Source organism: Acomys minous (genome assembly GCF_964271855.1).
Source record: "Acomys minous genome assembly, chromosome: 7".
NCBI classification, from domain to species: Eukaryota; Metazoa; Chordata; class Mammalia; order Rodentia; family Muridae; genus Acomys; species Acomys minous.
This window is the reverse complement of record NC_140488.1, coordinates 36,380,702-36,397,860: the sequence shown is the minus strand read 5'-3', so window position 1 is coordinate 36,397,860 and position 17,159 is coordinate 36,380,702. Positions and strand designations below refer to the sequence as shown.

Here is a 17,159-nt window from a genome sequence, read left to right as displayed (position 1 = left end):
CCATCAGAATGGCTAAGATCAATAACTCAACTGACATCACATGCTGGCGAGGGTGTGGAGAAAGAGGAACACTCCTTCATTGCTAGTGGGAATGCAAACTAGTACAGCCACTTTGGAAATCTATCTGGCGCTTTCTCAGAAAACTGGGAATAGGGCTTCCTCAAGACCTAGGTATTCCACTCCTTGGAATATACCCATAATATGCTCCAGCACACAACAAGAAAATTTGCTCAACCATGTTCATAGCTGCCTTATTCATAATAGCCAGAACTTGAAAACAACCTACGTGTCCCTCAGTAGAAGAATGGATATACTAGCAATTTTCAAGTGTTCTTTTTCTCTACAGCAACTATAGCATGTTGGCTTCAATCTTTTCTAAATAATATATATTCTACAACTCATGAGATAATAATTTGTTGTGCATTTAAGTCATATTTCCTGATTATTAGTCCTATTTTTCCATATTTTCATACATAATAACTTTTTATCTTATTTTGAAGTTTGTTTCTTCAAGTCCTGTAGAGAATTTTAAGTGAATAGTTTTGGTGTTTTGTTTTCCTATAGGGCAGTTAGAGGTCCATATGTGTTTTTACATTTTGACCCCTTATCACTATTAGGTTTATAAAAATATTTTTCCATTTTGGTAGGTTGGGTATTTACATGATATTTTTGTGCTTAAAATACATACTTTGATAACATCTTATTTTTTCTTTCTTTGATTTTTAGGAGACCGAGTTTCTCTCTGTAGCCCTGGGTGTCCTGGAACTCATGTTGCACACCAGGGTGACCTTGAACTCAGAGATCCACCTGTCTCAGCTTCCCAAGTGCTGGGATTAAAGGTATGTGACACAATGCCCAGAGAAATTTCATCTTCCCCCAGTGGCCAGATTTGTTTTCCTGCAGGCTTCGAACTAGTTGGTATCTGGAGTAGGAAATTTGTATCCATAGTGTCTACTCTTAGATAGGCTTAGGAGTATGGTCCCTGGGAAGGTGTAGCTTGATGGTAGCACTGAAGGCTGTAGGGTTTGGGTCTTGTTTCTATAAGAATAGCTGTGGATTCTGGGCTTGTGGGACTTGCCTTGGAGCTTCAATCCACAAGGTCTAGCCTGACATTAGAGTCTGTTTAAGTGGGTCCTGGTCCCTGGGTCAGCTGATGCTGTGGCCATAGGGACCTACCTTGAGGCTAGGACTTTCTTGGTACTAGGACCAGGATGGAGTCTGAAATCTAGACGCAAGATATTCTTGTGTTGGCCCAGATGTTCAGTGTTAGGGCTTGAAGGGTTAGTATGAGATTCAAACACAGGAGATACGGTACAAGATATAGGACTGTCTGGCCTTATCCACTGCTGGGATCTACTGGGAAAGGCATAGATCCTGGGTCAGTTAGAGTACTCCAGGAATTTAAGTCTCATAGAATTTGTGGCCTTCCCGATACTGAGACTGGTCAGAATCTCATTTCCCGTGATGGTGATCAGAGTTTGGTTCTGTTGGTGCTGGTATGGTACCAGGGCCAATTAGTTGTTTGGGATTCTTGGGTTACTTTGAATTTACTGTGGCCCTATAGACTCTGCCTGAGAGGTAGATATAAAGCCTGAGCCTACAAGATTCTGCCTAGTGTCATAGGTTTAGAGATACAATATTGCTGTAGGCACCAACCTAAATGCTTGGTCTTAGAGTGCTTGTTTTCCTTACCAGCTTTCTCATGTAGCCATAGAATCAAGTCTACTATTGGAAGGAGTTTAGAATAGTCATTCTCAACATGTGGATCATGACTTCTTCGGGGGTTGAAGGACCCTTTCACAAGAGTTGCATATTAGATATTTACACTATGATTCATAACAGTAAGAAAATGTATAGTGATGAAGTGGCAACAAAAATAACCGTATAGTAAGAGGTCATCATAACATGAGGAATTATATGAAAAGAGTTGCAGTATTAAGAAGGTTGAGAATGACTGGTCTACAGTATGAGGTAGCTGATGGTGGTCTGATGATAGCTGGATAGTCTGGAGACAAAGTCAGTCATGCCTTGAGTCTGAGGCCAGGAGTTTGTCCTGCACTGGCTTTAATTTGGACAGGAATAAATTTTGGATCTGAATCAATGTTCCATACTGAATTCCCTCTCTTTTTCTTATAAGAATGGTATCTTTCCCGTGTGTTACTGTCTGGCATTGGAGGAGGAGAAATTACTAAAAATGTCTTTAGCCCTAGGGTGGAGAGATGGCTTAGTAGTTAGGATCACTGACTGTGCGTCCAGAGGTCCTGAGTTCAATTCCCAGCAACTGCATGGTGGCTCACAACCATCTATAATGTGATCTGATGCCCTTTTTTTTGCCTGTGGGTGTACATGCAGGAAGAGCACTCACATACATAATAATAAATAAATCTGTTTTTTAAAATGTCCTTACCCTCTTTCAGTAAGTTTTCTTCATTTGTGTGTGTGTGTGTCACATACAAGAACCATTATCTCTCACTTGCTTCATTATTCAAATTGTGTTTCTGCACAGGAATGAGATTTAGAGATGTATTCCACTATTATTTTCTCCTATATCTTCATTGTTTCATGCACTCTTCATAGCCTGTAATCACCATTTAGTAAATATTGATGAAATAAATGAACATTCATACTTATAAGCATAACAGTGCATGCATCATGACTACTTTTGAAACAAAATATTTCCTTAATTCCTAATAGTTGTATGAACGTTGCTTTTATTTCTACTTCCATCAACATTTTAAATAAATGGACGGATATAAAATCACAGCAGGGACAAAAGCAACAAATGAAGTGTCACTTTACCTAAGAGTCCTTTCAATATAATATATTTTAAGGAGAACTTCCCAACTTAATTTCTACAGGATTTTCATGGTTTATAATAGGTTACCTAATATAATTGCTATGTGAGCACATGATTAGTCTGTAGGGTATACCATAAGATTTTAAGGTCCCACAGTAAGACTTTATCAGTTCTTCAATTTTTTAACTTGTAGAGAAATTCTTTGTTGTAGTCTCAATAGGTGATTGGTTCATTGCCCACTTACTATATTTAATCATTTAATTGTGACTATCAAAAAATTTCTCTGTTTCTACATCTGTCTAATAAGGGGCTGAGCTAAATTACTTCTAGTGCCTTTCTAGTTTCCTAAGGTTCTATAAACAATATACCTTCTTTTCTTAAACACTTGTATTTCAGCTGTAATAAGTTAGAAACATTGCTACTTAATTCCTAACAAAGGACATTTTCTTAAATTGGTTAAAAATTAGCAACTGTCTGAGATGTCAAGCTGAGTGTAATAATGAGCCGAGTTAAAAATAATTTAATGAATTCATGCATCCTTTTAACACATATAATTTAGAATGGGCTAAAAATGACTTGTATGGAAATGGACTATGCTAAAAATCTACCATATAGCTTCTAATACCTTTACCTTGTTAGATTATAAATATAATTAATTATGTTATACTCACTAAAAACCTTTAGTTTTTATAATATCATATCCCAATCCTGGTTTACTCTCATTGTTTTATAACCACAATCAATCAATCTGTTTACAATATGTTTTCATACATAAGTATATATCTAGTATATCATAATATATATGATATAGATAGATAAATAATTGATAGATATATAGGTTAGGACGCAGAGGAAACCTTGAGTGAGCAAAATTCTAATTGATGATATGGGAACAGCAATAGCAAAAATCAAAACCTCAAAAGCTATTTTTCAATGTGAACTAGGATAGAAGTTGTTAAAACCACTTTCTTCTGGTCAGAGTATGAATATTTATGGAGGATTGATCAGTATGTACAAAAACTAGGAATTGTAGCTTCCTCCTTCTATCACATATTACAGCCAGAGACTGCTCCCATGCATAGACTGTCTACTTAGGCTAGCTTACCAGCCCCCTTGTATTATACCTAATAAACATGCCAAGGTTCCAGGTTGTTAGCAGGAGTAGGTACTCTCCATCACCTCACACCCCTTGACTGACTCCACCTCTCCTATACATGTGTCTGTCCTTAGCTCATTCCCTCACTGCCCCTAGTTAAGGTTCTAGGACCCAAGTCTTGTGAGTTGCAACAATATACATCCTCTTAGAGAAATTATGGAACTTTGTTTCATCCTTAGAACAATCACAACAGCGACTCCCCATATTATATAATAGCTCCATTTTATAGAATTAGAAACTGAGACAGAAATACTGACTTGACTATATCTGGTAGAGGAGACACTGCCCTGATGCTGGTCTAATCTAACATTAAATTTCATCTTTAAAAAAATCTTCCATTTGTTTCAGTAGCATAGAGGATATGAACCATCATTAAGGCATTTTGAACAATGTGTGTGATCGTAGATTCTCCCCCCTCATTTACAACCTACACTGTATCCATTTTCTTTTGTAACATCCTCCCAATTTCTTTTCTTATTTCATGCCACCCAGCACCATCCTCTGTATTTCCTTGGCATTCATTCATACCTTTCTAGACTTTTAGGCTTCTCTATATTTACATACATTTACATATATGTATACATACTATACAGTTTAGGATCCCCATGAGAGAGTACATGATTTGTCACATCTCTGAGTTTGAAATATTTTGCTTAATATTATACTTTCCAAATTTACCACCTTCGCCCTTTACTTTCACATTTTACTTTTGTTCAACATAAACACAATCTATTACCAGCCTGAACATTTAAATAGTAAAGCAGGTTTTTTAAAAAAGAAATTTATGTGTCCTTGTTGGAACATAGTCCAAGAATGGAATCATGTGGGAAAAAAAACTCTAAGAAAACAAGATAATTTAAATTTTTTCTTTTCTTTTTAGCTATTATGTCTCCATTGTGTTTACATTCCAAATTTACATTAGTCATTTGTCGGTTAATGGACATTTAGGTTGTTTCTATTTACTTATTATCATTAATAGATAAATAATAAATATAGGTGGACTTGGATATAGAGTGTTTTGGGTACCTATCCAGGAATGACATACCTAAGTAATATAATATTTCTATTTTTAAGTGTCGAAAACATCCACATTGATTTTGCATTTCTCTTATGACTAGAACGATTGATTATTTTAAAAATTATTGACCTTTTCTGTTTCTCCTTTTGAGAATTGTGTATACATTTCATTAGTCCATTAGTTTACTGGCAGTTTAGATATTTGGGTTTTACTTTTTAAATTTTATTAGAAAAGCCAATATAGTGTCTTTCTGTCTGAAGTATAATTGAGAAATAGTTCCTCCGATCTCATAGGGTCTTCGCTATATTGATAGTTTATTTTGCTGTTCACAATTTAAAAATTTTTACATAATCTCATTTCATGATTTTTGAGGGCCATTCATTTGTTACTGATTTTGCTGCAAAAATTCTTTGATAAATCTAGATCTTGAAGTGCATTCAAGATCCATTTCTGTTTTTTTCTAGCAGTTTCAGCATTTCAGGTTTTAAAATAAGGTTTTATTTTATCAATCAACTTTGAGTTGATTTTTCTATAGGGTGAATGAAATGGATCTGTTTTCATTCTGCAGCTGCATATGCAGCCTTGGGAGGATCCTTTGTTGAGTAGTCCGTCTTATTCCCACTATGTGTTTTTGACAGGTTTATCAAGAACTAGACTTTTTCTTTGTAGCCCTGGATATCCTGGAATGCACTCTGAAGACCAAGCTTCCCTCTAACTCAGTGATCTATCAGCCTCTGCCTCCCTAATGCTAAGATGAAAGGCATTTGCCAACATGTCATAGGTGGCTGCACATCTTTGTTATTCCATTTGTAGGTCTGCTATTCAGTTGGTCTGCTTATTTGTTTTTCTGCCAGTAGCTTTGTAATTTGAGGTTAGGTTTTGTGAAATCCAACTATGTTCCTTTTCATTGAAAGAGCTTTGTTTATTTGTGATCTTCTGTGGTTCAATATGTATTCTGGAATATTTTTCTAGTTCTGTGGACTCTAGGTGGAAGATAAGTCCCTATTATTGAGCACATCACATACTTTGGACACAGGACTCAGGGTCTGAGCTGGAACTGACATGAAAGCCTTCTTCCTGAGGACTAGTTTTCATTGTACCAGAAGGTACCATGCAACATATCAAAAGAAGGAAACAACCAATAGTCCTACTCAGCTACAATGCCTGTAAGCAATTAAAAAAAAACATTGCACAATAACTCTAAGCATACCTTGTTAATAACTAGCCACCAAGTTCTCTAGTTGGTCTTAAGGAACGGTCGACGAGAAAGAAATCATATCTGGTACATTTCAGTTTCAGTAGGTACTTTTCTAGTCATCTCCCTGGGGCTAGGAAAGGATCGTGTAGGTGAACCCCTTTTGTTAAATTATAGTCCCTAAGTGCATTCTAAGTAGTCATCCTTAGGTCCTCAGATAACTGTAGTTCTCACTTCTCTTTGTAACAGAAACCATTGCAGAAAACCACATCTGAGGAAAATACAGAGAACAATCGATTATTTGATGACCAGCTCTAATTGATATATCTACAACACAATTCCACACTTAGGATTCAGGAACTATAGAGGTGGAAATCAAGGAATCAGGAGGGTGTGGAAAGATTATAGAACCAGAGGCATATGCTGCTTGCAGTGAGATTGCATCTCCCAGAAATGTCAGGGAAACTACACCTTTTAACTCTCATTGACATAACTACCTAAGAAGATCTGAACAAAGACAACACCAATAGACATGCTATCATGGAAGACAGAAATCTCAATGGCCTCAATTCTAGACAAAGAATTACAGGCAATTCATGAATGCTGAGATCAAAAGAAATAGCCTTTTCCAGGGAAGCATCCCAGTGGGCTAGCCAATACCAAGTGCTCAGTTCTGAATGCACGTTTGTACAATATTATATGGAGTAAGCAGATTGCACTTATTTATTTAGGAACACACACACACACACATACACACACACACACACACACACACAACCCAACAAACAATTAAAAATAGGCACAGAAAGCAGGTGTTATGTAATCTCAATGTTTGTAATCTAAAATCTTTGACCCCCAAGGGAGCAGACAATAGAAGGGTGTTAATGAGAGTCAGAAGATTTGTGCAAGAGTTCACAATCTTAGGTGTGAGGAGATGGTTCAGCCATATAAATTACTTGCCATATAAGCAAGAAGACTGGAGTTCAGTTCACTGGATCTCATATAAGTTTCAGATGTTCATAGAATCATATTTAGTATGTGTATTTATAGAATCCAAACATGGAAACTAGGAATTCCTGAAGCCAACTGTCTAGCAAAATCAACCTATTACTATATATGATTTCTAAGTTTGATCGAAAGACTCTGTTTCTATAAATGAAATGGAAGAATCATCCAAGAAGAGCTCTCAGGTCAATGTCAGGCCTCCACTGATGTGCACACATCTGGACATGTACCTGCACATTCCTGTCCATGTGCGCGCGCACACACACACACACACACACACACACACACACACACACACACACATACACACTAGAGGTATATACATGCAAAGACAAAGCATAGATAGAATATAGCATTTTGACTCAGTAGAAGAAATAAATTAGAGGGATCTTTCCTATTTTAGTGACTAAACTTTTTTAAATTTTATTTTATTAATTTATTCATATTACATCTCAATGGTTATCCCCTCCCTTGTATCCTCTCATTCCTCCCTCTCTCCCATTTTCCCCTTACTCCCCTCCCCTATGACTGTGACTGAGGGGGACTTCCTCCCCCTTTGTATGATCATAGAGTATCAAGTCTCTTCTTGGTAGCTTGCTATCTTTCCTCTGAGTGCCACCAGGTCTCCCCATCCAGGGGACGTGGTCAAATATCAGGCACCAGAGTACATGTGAAAGTCAGATCCCACTCTCCACTCAACTGTGGAGAATGTCCTGTCCATTGGCTAGATCTGGGTAGGGGTTTGAAGTTTACGGCCTGTAGTGTCCTTGGCTGGTGCCATAGTTTGAGCGGGACCCCTGGGCCCAAATCAGCCTACCATAATGTTCTTTTTGTAGGTTACTAGGATCCTCTAGATCCTTCAACTTTGCCATTCTCCCATGTTTCTTTCATCTAGCGTTCCAATAGGATTGGATTATACTCAGAAGATACTCCACCACACATCAGGGACATACGCTCAACCATGTTCACAGCAGCCTTATTCATAATAGGTAGAACATGGAAACAGCCTAAGTGTCCTTCAGTAGAAGAATGGATAAAGAAACTGTGGTACCTTTGCACCATGGAATACTACTCAGCTATTAAAAACAAAGAATTCCTGAAATTAGTGACTAAACTTAATTGTAATGTAGTACATTAAAATTTCCTAAAAGAATAGATTTCAAATGCCCTCACCACAATGAGATAAGTATGTACTTAATATAGTTAAATTGGTTCAATTTAGTCATTCTACAGTATACACGCATTGCAAAAACATTGTACAATTCTTCAGAATTGCATTTTGTAAAATTTTTATTAGTGTATATTTATTGTTCAAAATGGTGGGTTTCATTCTTACATTTTTACTCAAGTACATCATGTTCTTTGAGCATAAGCACTCCTATGACTGCCTGATCTCATGTTACTGACAGTCTGCCAAAGTAGAAAACCAGCACACAATTACACAAATAGCCATTATATATTTCAGACTTTAATTTCTCTGTATAAAAAAGTAGGCTATGCTATTCTCCCATGCTTCTCTCATCCAGAGTCTCAATGGCATGTCCTCCCCTCTGTCCCAGTTTCCTGGTAAGTGAAGGCTTTCGTGGGACATGCCTCTTGGGCTAGTATGCAGTTATAAATGAGTATATACCATTTGAGTCTTTCTGCTTCTGGCTTAACTCACTCATTATGATCATTTCTAGCTCAATCCATTTGTCCACAAATCTCAGGAATTCCTTGTTTTTAACAGCTGAGTAGTCTTCCATAGTGTATATGTACCACAGTTTCTTTATCCATTCAACAGTCATAGGGGAGGGGAATAAGGGGAAAATGGGAGGGAGGGAAGAAAGGGAGGATAGAAGGGTTGGGATAACCATTGAGATGTAACAAGAATAAATTAATACAAAAAAAGAGAAGCAAAAAAAAAAGTAGGCTATGGTATTACAGAATATCTAAAATAAGAGGAAGCTGCTTGTAGGTTGATATGCTCTGGTTAAGGACAACCTGGTTCAACAATATAGAATTTTGGAGTAAAGGACTCTCTTTATGGAGGAAACAATTGAATTTATTTACTTATCCTCAGCAAAACAAAGACAAGAAATTTATTGGTGATGCCGGTTTTGTCTGTCTAGTTACAGGCTTAGGGAAATCATTTGGTCACATAAGGTAGCCAATGAACTTACCACTTTAATAATAGCACTGCCAACCTTTAAAGAATAGAGGTGGTGGAAACATGACATGCAGCATAGGCAGGGTAGAGCCGAGTTAAGGAAAACAAAGAACAGCCAAAAGGGAAGAATCAATCTCACCAGCACAACAGCTTCTCATCATGTAATTACCTCTTGTATCCTAGCAACATCTTGTCTGCATTTATCTCTGAAAAAAATTCTCAGGCCAACAACATCCTCTTCCACACTCCCCTGGAAGGCTACACACTCCAGAGTATACTGAACTTGATGGGTTATAATGTTTTTAAAAGTGGACACAAACTTAGATGGATAGGGAAAGACCAATAGACCTGGGAAATGTGAGGGCAAGGGGTGAATAGGATTAAAAATGTATGGAATTTCAAAAACACTAATACAAATGAGATACATCAAAAATATAATAAAATGAATGCAGCTTACATTTGTCAAACCAGAGATGATTATTAAAAATTGCCACCTCCTAGATATATAAAATATCTTCAATTGAGCTGAACAATTATAATTCATGACAAATGTAGATAAGATGGTAATTAAAAGGTGCTGGTAATTATGACATTTTGTACACAATCTTGCCTTAGAATCTTGTGAAAAGATTCACTTTCACTGCCTTTTTACACCAGTGCTTGAAAATAACCAGTTAAGACAATTTCTGTTATTTATATTGCAAAATATCACACCGAGGCTAATATTTATGCTGTCTGGAGTGATGCTCAGTGGGGAAACCCCCTGTATTTTAGAACTAATGTTCTTGTCTTTTAGCTGGCAGTCATGCTATTTATTACATTTATAAAGATAGTGATTAATTAATAGGAAAGCGTTAGAGAGCAGAGCTCTTCATGTGGACTGGAGGAGCTGGCTGTCAGCATGCTGCCTACAGTGAAGACTTGACAGGGAAATCTACCTTGTTTGAAGAAAAGCTCTCCCAGCCTCATCAGATCTATGTAGGGAAAATCAATTAGTACAGACTGGAATTGTGGACCTTGTGGCTTATTAGATAAATTGTTTTAGGAAAAGAATTGCAAATGAGCAGGAGACTAAAGATGAGAGTTCGAGCATCCTTCTCTCTAAGGATAGAGTGAAAATGAATCTAGATAATGTGACACCTTTCTTTCCTCATTAGCTTGGCTGCATAAAAGGATGGGGACCAATGTGTAATTTTCACACCCAGATAATAATAATAATAAGATTCAGCGAAAGCCTGTTCAGAACAAAGGAGAGAGAAAAAGAGCACAGTCTATTAATCCAATGCAAGGCCAGGATATTTTTTAAAGGAAGAAACTGCAATAGTTAATGCTAATAAAGAAAAAGTTTCTAATGATTTTGTGTGGTCTTCTCTCAAGTTACATATACCTTGAAAGCTTAATGAAGAAATGTCCCTATCTACATTATAGCTTCAAGTGTTACTGGTATTATGAACGGTTCTTTTCTACCTATTACCATGAGAAATATTGACAAATTCTAAGTATAGACAACATCCCCAATTGAGAGATCTACTATAGGACACAAACATCTCAAACATGTCTAGGAAGTATGGATGGACTCTTTTCCAAAAATAGAAAAAACACAAGATGCTAAGAAAAAGAAAGTTTTAAGTTTAATTCTATTATTTTGCAGATGAAGAAACTGAGGTCAAGCATTCTTTCTTGAAGGCCTTTATTCCTGGTTTAATTTTTCCTTTTAAGCCATGCTACTATTTCCCTGCTGGTGAGATTGATATATGAACAAATTAGAGGTATTTCTTCAGTCTTTTGATCATTTAGTGAGATGAGTTTGTCAAGTTTAGAAAATAGACATGTTTAGTATTTTTAAAAGTACCATTTATTGCACGAGTATGCTTAAACTAAAATTATTCATTACCTGAAATTCAAATTTATGGAGGATTCCTATAATTTTCCCTGCACTGCTAAATTTAACCTTTATCTTTTGTTTTTCTTTTTGGTATATATATATATATATATATATATATATATATATATATATATAGTGTGTGTGTGTGTGTGTGTGTGTGTGTGTGTGTCTGTGTTTTGTACATACACATATTTTTTATGTGTGTATCCAGCCATTCTCATAGAGTCCAGAGGAGGACTGTGAATGTCCTCTTTCACCAGGTCTTTTCCTGAACCTGGAGCTAGTCTACATGCTGGAAAGCCCCAATAATCCCCCTGTCTCTGCCGGTCACTCTGCTGGAGATTGAGGCAAGCATGTAGCACAATTGGCTTTTAGATGGATACCGAGGAGCTGAACAGAAAGTTCTTTAATGCACAGAGTCGTCTCCTCAGTTCTTTTCATATCTATTATAATGCCAAATATTTGATTTTGCCCATGTGAAGAAAAAATGTGATATTGGATAAAATGCTTTTCTGTATGGTCTGAACTCTTTGAGGCTTGAGAGGATCACTGGATTTGCCTGGCTCTTTCTGCTTTCTGGAGACATCCTTGAGCAGTTTACTGCTTCAGATATTTACCAAAGTCTCTTCCATATGAGAACATTTGCTTGGACTTCCTTTCCTACGAGGTGTATCTCGAACTTTATAATAACCAAGGGCACAGTAAGAGAGATTTCAGAGTTGAAGAATGATGTATAAATGATACTTTATTTCCAGAAGAATCTTGCCAAAGATTCACTAAGGCTAACCTGGGAATACATGATAAATCAATGACTGTTTGTATACTAAAGAATCAGTACCAGAAAAGAGAAGGAACCTAGGAAGTTTAGCCTAGTGTTTGGCAAACAATACTGAGCCATGCCAACATGGCAGAGATCAAATAAAGCACAAGTCCTTAAATTCCACTCTGGAAGGACTGAATGGAGAAGGTTTTAGATTGATTCATGGGTCCTGATGATCCTTGTGCACATACTGAAGAAGCTATGCATTTAAAAGATGCTGCCTCATGGTATTGTAAGGCAAGTAACACTTCTAATATCATCCTCTTTCTCTTCTTTTATTTGACCATGATTCAGTCCCCTTCAGTATGTGCTGTCATCTTCCCCATTCATTGCACAAATGTGAAGAGTACATTTGAAATCTCTCATTTTGTCAGTGAAAACCTAAACTCAAAACTATGAAGTCACTTCCATTTTTTTTCCTTCAAAATAACCTTGCTAAGTGGCTGGGATTTTTATACTTTTATATTATAAAATCTCCTTACTCTTATCATTCTGTTCCCAACCTCTCTCCCTTTTCTTCCCTATTCCTCTCCCTTAGATCTCTTGACAGGTGGGGTCCTCTTCTCACACCATCTGATCACAGCCTATCAGGTCTCATCGAGTTAGCCTGCATCTCCTTTCTTTGTGTTCCCACAGGGCTTCTCTGCCAAGGGGCAGTGATCAAATAGCGGGCACCAGTGTTCTTGTCAGAGACAATTCCTCACTCTCCCTCCCCTTCTCCATGTGGAGAATGTGCTGTCCATTGGCTACATCTGAACAGGGGGTCTAGGTTCTCTGCTTGCAATGCCCTTGGTTGGTGCATCAATTTGAGCAGGCACCCCTGGATCCAGATCTGTCAGCCTTGATGATCTCCTTGTAGAGCTCCTGACAACACCCCACCCTAGTCCTTCCATCCCCCAACTCTTAGGCCAGAGTCTGGCTCTGAGTCCCAGTATCTGTCCTGATCCCCCACTGGGTGTTGTCTCAAGTGGCAGAACATGCTGGCACAGATGTGGAGAAAGGGGTTCCCTACATTGCTGGTGGGAGTGCAAACTTGTACAACTACTTTGGAAATCAGTCTGGCACATTCTCAGAAAATTGGGAATAGTGCTACCTCAAGACTCAGCTATTCCACTCCTTGCAATATACCAGAAAGATGCTTCACCATACAACAAGGACGTTTGCTCAACTATGTTCATAGCATCTTTATTCGTAATAGCCAGAATCTGGACACAAATTAGATGCCCCTCAACTGAAGAATGGATAAAGAAACTGTGGTACATTTAAACAATGGAGTACTACTCAGCTATTAAAAACAAGAAAAATCTTAAAATATGCAGGCAAATGGATGAAGTTGGAAATGATCTTCCGAAGTGAGGTAATCCAGATTCAGGAGACACACATGGTATATGCTCGTTTAGAAGTGGATATTGTCCAAACAGCGATGTCCTCTGCGAGGTTGCACCTAGTGGGGGATAGGGAGAGATACTGGGACATGCAGCCAGACTCTGGGTGATCAGCTGTGAGTTGTATGCAAGAACTGGGGGAAGGAAAGATATGGGGGAGGAGTGAGAGTTGTCAGGACCTGCACAAGGAGACTTCCAAGGCTGCTGGATCTGCACCCAGGGTGGGCTGCACAAACTGAGGCACCAATCAAGGACATTGCAGACAGAGGACCTTGACCCCCTGATCAGATGTAGCAAATGCACAGCTCATTCTCCACATGGTGGGTAGGTGCGTGTAGGACTTCCTCTGAGAAGAACTCGGGTGCCTTTGATTTTATTACTGCCCCTTAGGGGAGGGGTCCTGTCAAACACAGAGGAAGGGGATGAAAGCTATCCAGACGAGACCTGATTGGCTGTGATCAGACAATGGGGGAAAAGGACCACACCTGTCATAGGTCATGGGGAGAGGAATAAAATGAAAAAGGGAGGGAGGGTGAGAACAGTAAGATAAGAGCAGGGGGTAGGGGGGCCTGTTACAACCAGGATGCAATGTGAATACATGATAGTAATAATAAAGATTTTTTAAAAAGACAATAGATGTGATGGTCTCAGAACCAGGCATGATCCTGCACATGTCTGTAATCCCAGCACCCAGGAGGTAGAAGCAGGAAAGTCAGGGGCTCAAAGACAGGCAGAGCTGTATCACAGAAGCCAGCCTTACACAACCAAAGAAAGAAGACAGTGGTCTCAAGCAGGAGTGGTGGTGCGCTTGTATTATCCCAGAAATCACATGGCTGAGGCTGGGCGATTGCTTCAGCTCAGGAACTGAGTTTAGCCAGGAAAGCACAGTAAGACCCTCAGGCTGTTCTGTCTCTCCCTCCCCCTCCCTCTTGCTCTCTCCTTCACTCCCTCCCTCCTTCCATCCCTCCCTCTCTCCATCTCTCCCTCTATCACCCTTCTCTCTCTCTCTCTCTCTCTCTCTCTCTCTCTCTCTCTCTCTCTCTCTCTCTCTGATTTGTGTGTAAGCAGAGTGTGACATGGAGTTCTAGCATGACTTCTCAGAATTTGTTTCAAATAACAGAGAATGACAACTTTATATATATATTGATATATTTTAAGACCTTTATTTACATGTGCTTGCAGTGCATTGTCTTTTTGAAAATAAGGTTGTAAAAATAAAGTTCTTAAAAATCTGAACTTGACCTGATATTTAACAATTTAAACACCACTAAAGTTGTATAGAGAAAAACCAGGCTTTGAAAAAAATTATGTTTGTCATTACAAAAAAGGGACATCGTTATGAAAAATAATTAAAACCAATTGCTACATAGACAATGCAGATAGTTCTAGAGTATCTGATCAACGGGGAAAAAGCAAGCACGCTTAAGGTCTTCAGATCTAATCATTGTTCTCTTCTTGTGGCTAAAATTTCCTTTTCATTTTTCCTTGTTGGATGACCAACCCGGCTGATGGTAGAGATGGTTAGCCTGCATTTAGTCAGCCCCGCCCTGCTCAGCCTGGGGAGCCTGCGGATTCTCAGCTGGTGGATCTGCTGCCTTTGTCTCTTTGCCATCTTGTGGGTTAGGGATCTCTGGATGTCTGCATCTGTACGTGAAGTTGCGCCACGCCTACCTTGAGGTGGCTGCTGACCTTGGGTCACAGAGGCTCCTTGATGTTCCTTGTCCTCTTCCTTGTGGTCCTCGCTAGGCTGTCTTTGGCGAGGAGGGCCCCTGCGGAATCGTGGTGTGTAGCCCTGATACATATTCGGTCTCACCGGTCGGCCTTGCTCTCGTGCACCCTGCTTGTCAGCACCCTCCATCGCTTTTCCTTGCCCAGGGCGGCTGGAATACTGTGGTCGACGCCCACAGCGTCTCCTCATAGTGAAAGGTGTGAACCCTCGCTGAGGAAATGGCCAGCGCTGTGGGGCCTGGTCTTCAGTAGAGATTTCCGCTCCCTCACTCTTTTCCTCACTCTGGCTGTTCTGGCAGTTTTGCTGGTGATGACATGGAGGACCCCTCTGATCTGCACAGCGTGTGTTCTGGTCTGCCGCGTATTTATTGCCTTGAACAGCAATTCCACCAGGGCCTGTAACATTTGCTGCCTCTGCGCCCTTTTCTCCTTCAACAATATCAAACTCCACGGTCTCTCCATCTCCTACATGGCAAAAGGACTTCCTAGGGTTGTTCTTCTTTATGGCCATATGGTGCACAAATAGGTCTTCCCCGGTGTCATTCCTTGTGATGAAACCGTATCCGTCCCTTAGATTGAACCATTTTACTGTTCCCAAAACCTTGGTCTGGATGACCTTCTTCTTGTCCTGGCAGGCGGGCACCTCTGATGTGGCGTCCCCTGTGCCTCCACTGCCTGTGCTCCCCTGGGAGCTGGGCTTGGTGGCCGCTGCACTGAGGGCGGCGGGCAGCGGCTGCTGTGTCTTGGCATTTCTTCTCATGGTGGTGGCAACTGCGGCCTGCAGTCGAGGCCAAGGCTCCTCCTGGACGTGATGGTAACTAGGCCGACAGAGGCCGTGGGGCCCTCAGGGCTCTCTGGGGGCCTGCTCTTGGCTCCCACTACCAATTGAACTAACTGGAGAATGACAACTGGATGTGGCAACTCCGACTCTCACAGAAGGAAATGAAGGTAAGATAAGACGAGTCTCATAAATATAGACATAAAGATCCTGGATACGGATGAAAGTTCTAAATAAAATTCAGATGAAGTTCTAGAGTCATTTCTAGTCATGTCATAAACAAGGTGAGGGTGCCTGCTGTCATTGCTACTAATACTATTAGGGGTCTCCTTTCACAGGCCGTGGTGGGGCACACCTTTAATTCCACCACTTGAGAGGGAAGAAACAATACCATCATGCCCTACTTGTAGAAAATATGGTTGTGCATATAGGATATCTAAGATGATTAGAGGATAAAGATTTGCACTGACAAATGAATTAGGTCCTGCTTTTCCAGAGGCCCTGAGTTCAATTCCCAGCACCTACACAGCAGCTCACAACTGTCTGTAACTTTATGATCTGATACCCTCACACAGACATACATGCAGACACCATGCATGTAAATAAAAATAAGTAATTGTTTAAAAAGCTCAGAACCGGGCATGATGATGGCACATGCCTTTAATCCCAGCACTTGGGAGGCAAAGATCTCTATAAGTTAGAGGCCAGCCTCGTCTACAAAATGAGTCCAGAACAGCCAGGGGTAGAACATAGAGAAACTCTATTGAGAAAAACCAAATGTAAATAAATAAACAAATAAATATTAAAAAGCTCAGATTTTAGGAAAAATAAGGACAATGTGTGTGTGTGAGTGTGTGTGTGTGTGTGTGTGTGTGTGTGTGTGTGTGTGTGTGTAGTTAGAGCCTAGTAGACTTCCTAGCAATGCAATAGATGCTTACTCAGTAAATATCAATGGAAGGGATGAATGAAACATTTACTGATTTTTGACCAATGCTACTGCAACAGTGTCCTCTCCCTCCCTGTGGTACACACTGTGATGTGCTTCTCTGCTCTCCACACTTATGGTCTCTGCCTATAACAGACAGATGCTGAGCTATCTGTGTGCTAGAGAAAGAAGCAGCAGATTGAGAGTAGAGTTTGAAGTTTCCTAGCATGGAGGTGTACTAAAAACTGAATCGATGTCAATACCAAATATCTTGATTTGATCTTTACATATCTGAGAACATATATTAAAGTACAGCCA

General features: G+C 39.5%; 1 pseudogene across 1 annotated transcript; it reads right to left on the bottom strand.

Annotated features, from left to right (window-relative positions):
• Positions 1-14,910: 14,910 nt before the first annotated feature.
• On the bottom strand, positions 14,911-15,898 carry LOC311601150 (Y-box-binding protein 1-like; annotated as a pseudogene). Its single transcript has one exon. The product of its transcript is annotated as a Y-box-binding protein 1-like (transcript).
• Positions 15,899-17,159: the final 1,261 nt, after the last annotated feature.